General features: G+C 38.5%; 1 long non-coding RNA gene across 1 annotated transcript; it reads right to left on the reverse strand.

Moving 5' to 3' along the window:
• Positions 1–3,082: 3,082 nt before the first annotated feature.
• LOC145407888 (uncharacterized) lies at positions 3,083–6,292 on the reverse strand. Its single transcript, XR_013898810.1, has 2 exons — positions 6,199–6,292; positions 3,083–3,690 (listed from the first exon to the last, which is right to left on the reverse strand). It is a non-coding gene; the product is annotated as an uncharacterized LOC145407888 (long non-coding RNA).
• Between the last annotated feature and the right edge of the window lie 2,918 nt (positions 6,293–9,210).

The following is a 9,210-nucleotide window of genomic DNA, read 5'->3' on the forward strand; positions in this document are numbered from 1 at the left end:
AGATAGTCATAGATAGATAATTGATAATAGATAGACAGACAGATAATAGATTGATGGCTAGATAGATAACTATTTTGATTTTAGATCTGAAGAGGGTTTAAGTGAGACAGAAACTGCTTCTCCATAATTAAGTATAATTTCAATATGTGGTTATAGTTACATAATTTGGAAAACATATTGCATTATGAATACAATATAAGGGAATTCCCCATCATAGTTACAGAAAAATATATAATTAACCTAAAGGGTTCGACCACAATTGTGCTAGAGTAACAACATAAAACAATAGGCTATAACACTTATACAAGGACCAAAACTAAAGAAGCCTTTAACTATTATAAAAATATCAGAAGCCATGCCAAAACTATTATCAATCTTTGTAAATCAGACTATATTCACAGACAAGCTAACAAACTACTAACAATCCAAACGACAATAAAATATTCTGATCTACCCTTAATTCATTAATTCTAAATCTAACTTCATTACCACCTCTTTCATTCCATCGTTACAGTCCCGCAATGGAAATCTAATAAGTGACCCACGTAGAAAATATGATATATTCTTGATATTTACAAAAATTTCACCCCAAAATACAGAAAATGACAATATTCTTGTACTTGACTTTGATTCCCCTCAAATACCCCCTTTCAAGATCCACACAAGATACGTACAAGCTGTATTACAGAAACTTTCAGTAGATAAAGGTACTGGTCAAGATGAAATTCCTTCAGTAGTACTTAAAAATTGTTCTCCAGTGATGGTTCCTGTGTTGGTAAGATTTTTCCGCTTATGCATCTGTACCTCAAGTTTTCCAGCCTCTTGGAAAGAAGCAAATACCCATCCTGTTCCTAAGAAGCGGACCACTTCTGATCCTTTAAACTATAGACCAATCGCTATAACTTTCATTCTTGATAAAGTTTTTGAGACACTGAGAACCACATAGTCATGCACCTAGAAATCAATACATCATTGATCATCAGTATGGATTTAGACAAGAACGTTCAATTGTAGCCATTCTTTGCTTTCTTACTTATTAGATTAACAAAACTATAGATCACCATGGTGTAACACACACAGTAGCACTTGATATTTCAAAAGCATTGGACAGAGTGTGGTGCCGGGCCATATTATCTAAGATGTTACACTATGGCCTTGGATCTCTGGTTCCTCTAATTTCTTCTTACCTTCACAATAGAAAAGTACTGGTCATGGTAGATGAAATTTATTCCCAGTTTCAGTCCATAAATACTGGAGTATCTCAGAGATCAGTTTTGGCCCCACTCCTCTTTCACATTCACATAATTGACCTCCTATCTGTCACTCACAACCCAATGCACTCCTATGCTGATGACTCGACACTTCATATTTCTTTCACATTTAGTACCACCTTTACACAATCTGATATTATAAATTCCCAAATAAGCACAGCAATTTCTCTGAACCAGGACCTTTCTACAATTTATCAGTGGGGACAAACCAATCTGACCTCATTTAATGCCAAAAGAAAGAATCCCTCAGACTCCCACATAATTTTAATTGATGTAAATTTTCCCATATCCACTACAATTGATATCCTAGGTGTCACACTAAACACCAACCTAAGCTAGACAGCTTATGTTGAATTCCTTTCTAAAAATTCTTCTAAAAATTGGGACTTCTGTAGAGTTCGTGAATTGTTCACTGACGAGCAGTTAGCCACAATATACTAAAATCATGCGAGTTCTCAGATCGGATACTGTTCACCACTGTAGAGTGAATGTGGAGGGGCTGCATTAAGGCAATTGGACAAAATTCAAATTAAAACCATTAGATTAATCAATAATCCTGCCATTACGCAGGACCTTCCTCCATTATCAGTACCCAGAGATGTTGCAACTTTAGCATTATTTTACCGATATATTTTCTGCAACTGCTCTGACGAACGTGTTTCAATTGTGCCTCCCTTTCACCTTTTCTCTAGAAATACTCGGGCAGCTGGGAGCGCCCATGAACTTAAACTCTCTCCCCCGCAATGCAGAACGTCTGCTTATCAAAATTCATTTATCTCCAGACCTACTACTCTCTGGAATTCACTTCCTGGGAGTTGCTTCCCACAAACACTTAATCCACTTTTATTTAAGTCCAGTTGTTATACGTATTTTATGAATGGAGGATGTCTTTATGCACATGGACATTTTTTTTTTATTTTGTTTTTCCTTCCTCCATTCAGTCTCTTAAAAATGTGTATATTAAATTGCCATGGAAGAGATGTTATGGAATACTAACAAATACCTTTCTTTTTCTTCTCCTCTGCCTCTTCTCATTATCCACCATCATTACCACCACCACCATAACCACCTTCATCATTCTCCTCTTCCTCCTCATCATCATCTTTTCCATGTCAGATAAGGAACTATCGCCCTCAGTCAGTATCTCCCTCTTCCTGTGACCTACAGCCTTTTAAACTCTCTACCGCCAGCCTGAATAGAGCAAGGAGGCTGTTGCTGCCTGGATTTTTGTCTATAATATCAGTCAGTAATACCTACACCAGACCACACCACCAGACAGGATAATACATCAGTCGATAATACCCACACCACACCACACCACCACACAGGACAATACCACACCAGTCAGTAATACCCACACCACGCCACCACACAGGATAATACCACACCTGTCAATAATAGCTACACCACACCACACCACACCACACCACCACACAGAATAATACATCAGTCGATAATACCCACACCACACCACCACACGGGACACTACCACAGCAGTGAATAATAGCCACACCACACCACCACACAGGATAATACCACACCAGTTAATATTAGCCACACCACACCACACCACCACACAGGATAATACCACACCAATCAATAATACCCGCACCACACCACACTACACGTGATAATGAGACGTGGCATTTCACTCTCTGAACAATATATTTGAGAAGAGAGAGAGAGAGAGAGAGAGAGAGAGAGAGAGAGAGAGAAAGAGTGAGAGAGAATTATCTTTTTTTTTGTTTACCTTTTCATGTAATCCATATCACATCCAAGCGATTTCATTAAGCGCAGGAGGGAATTTTGAAAAAAAAAAGGGGGAGGGGGAGAGGTAGAGCCCTCAATAACCCCTTCAAATTGCTAGTCACGAGAAAGTGTTATGGGAGGGATGTAGAGCCGTAGCATTGTCTTATTCTGCCACTGAGCTACGTGAAATAAGCTGCAAAAGGACGAAACTCTGGCCCAAGCTAAGGTGAAAGGACTATATTTGTCACTGTTTTTGTTGATGGTTTCTTGTTATTGTTTTTGTGGTTTCTTTTTCTTTTTTTTTTACTTTGCTGGTTTTGTAGTTGTGGCGGTACTGTTGTTCTTTATTTGTCATTCTTGTTGTTCTGTTATTGTTGTTATTGTTGGTGTTCTTGTCGTTCTTGTTGAGGATAATGGAGCCGAGTTCTTGCTTACGACTGCCATACTGCGCGACGACCACTGGGGGCTTCACGACGACCTTTACCACTACTCACACTGCCGATGCTAGGGTCACCTCGAGACGTACTGGTCGTCTTCGTTGTCGTTGTGGTCGTGGTGGGCTCCTCGGACGACCTCTTCCTCCCGAAGGGGCAGCGTCGGTAGCAGAAACAAGGGCCGTCTGGATACGGGAAGCAGCAGGGATAGGGCTCACATGTGGTGTTGTTCTGACCTGTTGTGGGTTAGGAAGTAAAGATAAGAGTAGTAGCGATGATTATAGTAGTAGTGATGGTGATAATAATATTAAATGCAGTAGTAATAATGACAACAGTAATAGTGATAATAACAGCAGTGGTAATGGTAACAATAATAGCAGTAGTGATAATAATAATAGTAGCGATAATGACAGTAGTAGCATTAATGATAATAGTTGTGATAATAATAGCATTAGTTGCAGACAGACAGACAGACAAACAGACAGATGGACAAACCGAGTGAAAACATAGCCTACCAATCTCCAAGCCCCTCCGAGACGGGGAAGGTTAAAGATAGTGTACGACTCCTAGTTTATGCCCATATATATATATATATATATATATATATATATATATATATATATATATATATATATATATATATATATATATATATATACAGTATTGGCATAAACTAGGAATCGTACACACTTTTTAACCCCCCCCCCAACGGAGGGGCTCGGAGATTGGTAGGCTATTGTTTTCACTACGTTTGTCCATGTTTGTTTGTTTGTCTGTCTGTCTGTTAACAACTTTTTGTGAAAATTAATGGTGCGATTTTGATTAAAAATTACAGGGATGATGGGCTACGACCTTCAGAACATCTGATTAAATTTTGGGCCAAGTTGGGCCAAGGCCCAGGCTGTATGCCCTCAAAAAATGTTTAAACAAATATAGTTATCTCGCAATAACTCTTCAAATTCGTCACATCGACATGAAACCAAAACCTAAAGGTGCATCTTTCAAATTTGCATCCTATAACATGCTTCATTACACCTAGGGAGTCACCTTCCCAGTTAGCGGTAGGAGGGTCAATGTCAGGTGGATTAGGCCTAATTTTCAAGCGCGCTAAAAATCGTCAATTTTCACCCGATTTACTCCAAATGTTATGTGACATCTATGACTAGATATCCTGTTATGTTTATACGTCAGCAGTAGAATGACTCCCGGGCACGGGTTTGCTGTGCCTTGGCACAGTTTCTTGTTCTTTAAGAAGTTAAGATGTTCCCACAAGTAGTTTCCAAGACAGCTATTTACAGATTAGTTTCTTTGTATGGATACAGCTTGTAAAATAAACCAGGGCTTATACTCTATCCTTCTGTAAGGTATGAAGAGAATCCAGCAAGAAGTTTCCAAAATATAACACTAGAAAGCGCACAGAGACCACATACCTCCGCCAATACCATTGCCATTAAAAAGGATCCGGATCCGTACTGGTAGGTATAGGATCCGGATCCGCCCTCATATTTAACCAGTTCGTTTTGGTCCATGGACCATCTTTTCATTAAATTTCATTGAAATTCATTGCGAACTTTTGGAGATATTGTGCGGGATACTCCGGATCCGGATCCGCCCCCAAATTTAATCATTCTTCCTTGGCCCATGGCCCACCCATCCACAAAATTTTATCAAAATCAGCTCATAACATTCTGAGTAATCCTGCTAACAGACAGACAGACAGACAAACCAACCAACCAACGCGGGGTAAAACATAACCTCCTTGGTGGAGGTAACAAGACAGATTTTTCCTTATATGGTCATAGCTCGTGAAGTACAGACAATATGGCAATTTTACCTATACGGGCATCAACTACGACACATACTCTATCTTTCTGTGTGATAGGAAGCCAATCCACCTGGTAGCTTACGAGATACAGGCCCGGACGGAAAGACGGACGGACAGGGGCGATTCCTATATCCCTACCATATGGAATAATGGTGAGGATGATAAATGATTATGATAATAATAGTAATAATGATAATAGCAGTAGTAGTAGTAGTGATACTACTACTTCTACTACTACTACTAAAGTGAAATATACTGCTGTATGAGACAGCCCTAGCATGTATTCAGTATGGACGGTGGGTGTTAGCGCCGAAGTGGTGACATGTAGAGGTGTATGGTATGTAGGAGGACTACTGGGCCTTGATAGCAGGCTGTGAAGCCTATGCCCAGAGTCGGACACATAAAAAAAAAAAAAAAAAAAAAAAACAGAGGACAAATGACACTGACAAAATAAAAGGAAATGTGTGCGTGTGTGTGTGTGTGTGTGTAAATGCGTGAAGACAAGCAATATTACATATAATTTATTACTCTTAGTGGCATAGTAGGCTTTGTAACAGCTCTTCTTTACCGATGTATTATTATTATTATTATTACTATTATTATTATTACTATTATTATTATTATTATTTCTCCATAAAACATCTCTGCACTGCTGAGCGTTTTTATATTGTTTAAGATTGAAACAGGTTGCACTAATGCAAGAGCATATCAATGCGCAATGATCAGAATAAAGCGCTGAAGAAAATGTGTAACGGTATCTCAGTTTAAACTTCCGTATCGACATCCGGTATTTTGCATCTATAAGACACGAGAGGTAATCGATGTGCGGAGAGTATAAATCGCTAGTGAAGAGCTATAACGAAATTTCAGAAGGCACTTAACATCACGCATCTCAAAAAAAAATCATAAATTACCGTACCCGAACTCAAAGCAGGAAGAACAGCCAGTAAAATGCAGAGCAGAGCGAAAGGAGCCATGACGTTCATCCACCTCGGTGTCAGGGTCCACACTGATTCACAGTGTTGCCAGGTGCTGGCCCTAAAATATCTGTAGAATCATCCATAAAATATCTTGAGATTTGAAAAAAATTCTATAATCACAATTTCACGCATATATTGACAAAAGGTATGCAAATATGTCTTAGAAGTTATCTGTGCCTTTATTTAAAAGAAAAAAAAAATATGATTAATTCCATACGAATAATCTAAGATTAATAGTTTTATTAAATTAAGAATATGGTACGAATTTTCATATTTCAAATTCATAAAATGCGGGTTAACACACAGTTACTATGGGTCAAGTTGGACACGAACCTAACTGAAAACTTACACTGAAAACAAGGGCTAAAAGAGCGAGCCCCTTTTTCACTTTTCGTTTTGCTCATAACTTTCTAGGCCAAATAACTATAATCTTGTTATATTAGATAACCGTAGGAACAGTCGCTAACACCACTAATATATTCCAAATATGTCCAAACTTCCGAAACTAACTCTAACATACCAGCTTCTGACTCCCTCACAATGTAAACAAAAATGGCAGTACATTGGCGCATTCGATAGTAGAAAAATATATATATTTAATATTGAAATTTTTGTATTAGTTCACAGATTAAGCAGTTTGTAAGTATATTAATTGTTATACTGCAAGTACTAGTCTAATATGGCTTAAGCGACATAATTTGAAATTAAAGAAAATACATTTCATAAAAAAAAACTTTGTTTCAAGGGTTAACTACTGTATACAATACGCTTTCTTTCAGGACTGCCCTCTTGCCCACTGCTAAATTTCTCTATCAATCAATCATTTCCCGTGGCACCCTCGGGGATGCATAGGGCCTCGATGAACTCACACCACCACATCCTATCTTGTGCTAACTCCTCAAGATCTCCCCAACACTCATCTCCAGCTTCCCGTCTCATTGTCCTCACCCACGTCTCTTTTGGCCTTCCTCTACCTCTCCTACCAGGTGCCACCCACCCTGGTGTACCTTGTACTATTCCCTGTCTCCTATACACATGTCCTAGCCACTTCCATCGTGAGAATCTAACATATTCATCGATCGGCTGCACTCCCGTTATTTCTCTAATTCTACTATTTGGTATCCTTTCCCACCACTTAACTCCTAATATTCTTCTAAGTGCTTTATTTTCAAACACCAAGAATTTATTTTCCATAGTCACTGTGCTGTACCAAGACTCGTGTCCATAAATTAAGATACTCCTAACCATTACCTTATAAAGTTTGATTTTTGTATGCACAGAGAAATTATTATTATTCCAAATATTTTTAAGCATTCCCATTGCCTGATTAGCCTTCTTTAACCTTTCCTCGAATTCAAAGTTCAAAGAACCATCCTTGGCTAAATAAGTACCTAAATATTTAAACTTATCAATTTGCTTTACAACCATACCTCCAATTACACATTCCTGCGCATTTTCCATATTCATATTGATTATTTCAGTTTTTCCACAATTAATAACCAAACCGACCTTGCGACCTTCACTCACCAAACAGTCCAACACTCTCTGCATCTCTTCTGGCCCATCACAAATCAAAACTATATCATCTGCATAATCTAAATCCAAAAGTTTCCTGTTCTCTCCCCAAAGTATACCTGCACCGGTTTCTGTTCCAACACGTTTCATAATGTAATCAATGACCAATATAAATAGTAAAGGCAATAGAACACCACCTTGAATTACTCCGGACTTGACTTCAAACGAATCACTCAGACAACCATCAACCATCACTTTACAAAATGTGTCCTCATGCATGTTCATAATGACCCTCACAAACTCCTTTGGTATTCCATAATGTCTCATGATCTTCCCCATAGACTCTCTCGAAACACTATCAAAAGCCTTTTCAAAATCAACAAAACAAAGACTTAACGGTACTCTCATTTCATTAACTTGCTGCATCAAATGCCTAACTATAAAGATCTGATCATTGCAACCACGTCCTTTTCTAAAACCAGCCTGTTCATCCCTCAGAATACCCTCAACCACCGGCTCCAACCTATTTAACAACACTCTACTGAAAACTTTCAAAGCTATCGGTGACAAAGAGATTCCCCTCCAATTACCACATTCACTCAGGTCTCCTTCTTCGGAACTCTAACAATTACACCATTCTTCCAAACTGATGGTAGTAACCCCGTCACCCATATCTTATTGAATAGCTTGGTCAAGATCATTATTAATCTATCCCCCTCCACTTTAAACATTTCCGGAAATAAACCATCCTCCCCTGGTGCCTTATTATTCTTTAACTGTTTTACTGCTTTCTCCACTTCTGCAAGCCTCAACTCTCCTGTTTCTATATTTAAATCTTCCTGAGCAGACGGTATATCCTCTTCTGGTGGTATTGGTCTATTAAGAACTGTCTCAAAATGCTCTTTCCATCTATTTTTAATATCTCCATCTTTGGTCAATAAATTTCCTTCCCTGTCTCTAACTGGTATTTCCTTGCGTTTACCTGCATTACCACTCAGTTCTCTAATCGATTCATATGCTATTCTTTGACTCTGTCCATCATTTTTGTTTATTAGGATTTCAGTCTCTGCAACCTTTTCATCCACACATCTTCTTTTATCTCTCCTAGCTAACCTTCTTACTTCTGAATTCAAACTCCAGTACGCAGCTCTTGCTAATTCAATCTCTCGTTCATCAACGCATTGCATCTCACTCCTCAATTTAGCCTCACCTCTCTTTTTTATCATATCCCACGTTTCCTCTGATATCCATTTCTTTCTCCTGAATCTATGTCTCCTTCCAATCGTACATTCAGCAGTCTCATGCAAAACTTTGTTCACATCCTCCCACATCTCATCTACACTTCTCTCCCCCTCTTCCAACGTTTCCAACACCAAAAACCTATTTCTGCATTCTAATCTGAATTCCTCCTTTTCTTCTCCTTCCCTTCTAAGCTT

The sequence above is a fragment of the Coenobita brevimanus genome, chromosome 74 (genome assembly GCF_032717465.1).
Source record: "Coenobita brevimanus isolate Jiangsu-jjx chromosome 74, ASM3271746v2, whole genome shotgun sequence".
In the NCBI taxonomy this organism is placed as follows: Eukaryota; Metazoa; Arthropoda; class Malacostraca; order Decapoda; family Coenobitidae; genus Coenobita; species Coenobita brevimanus.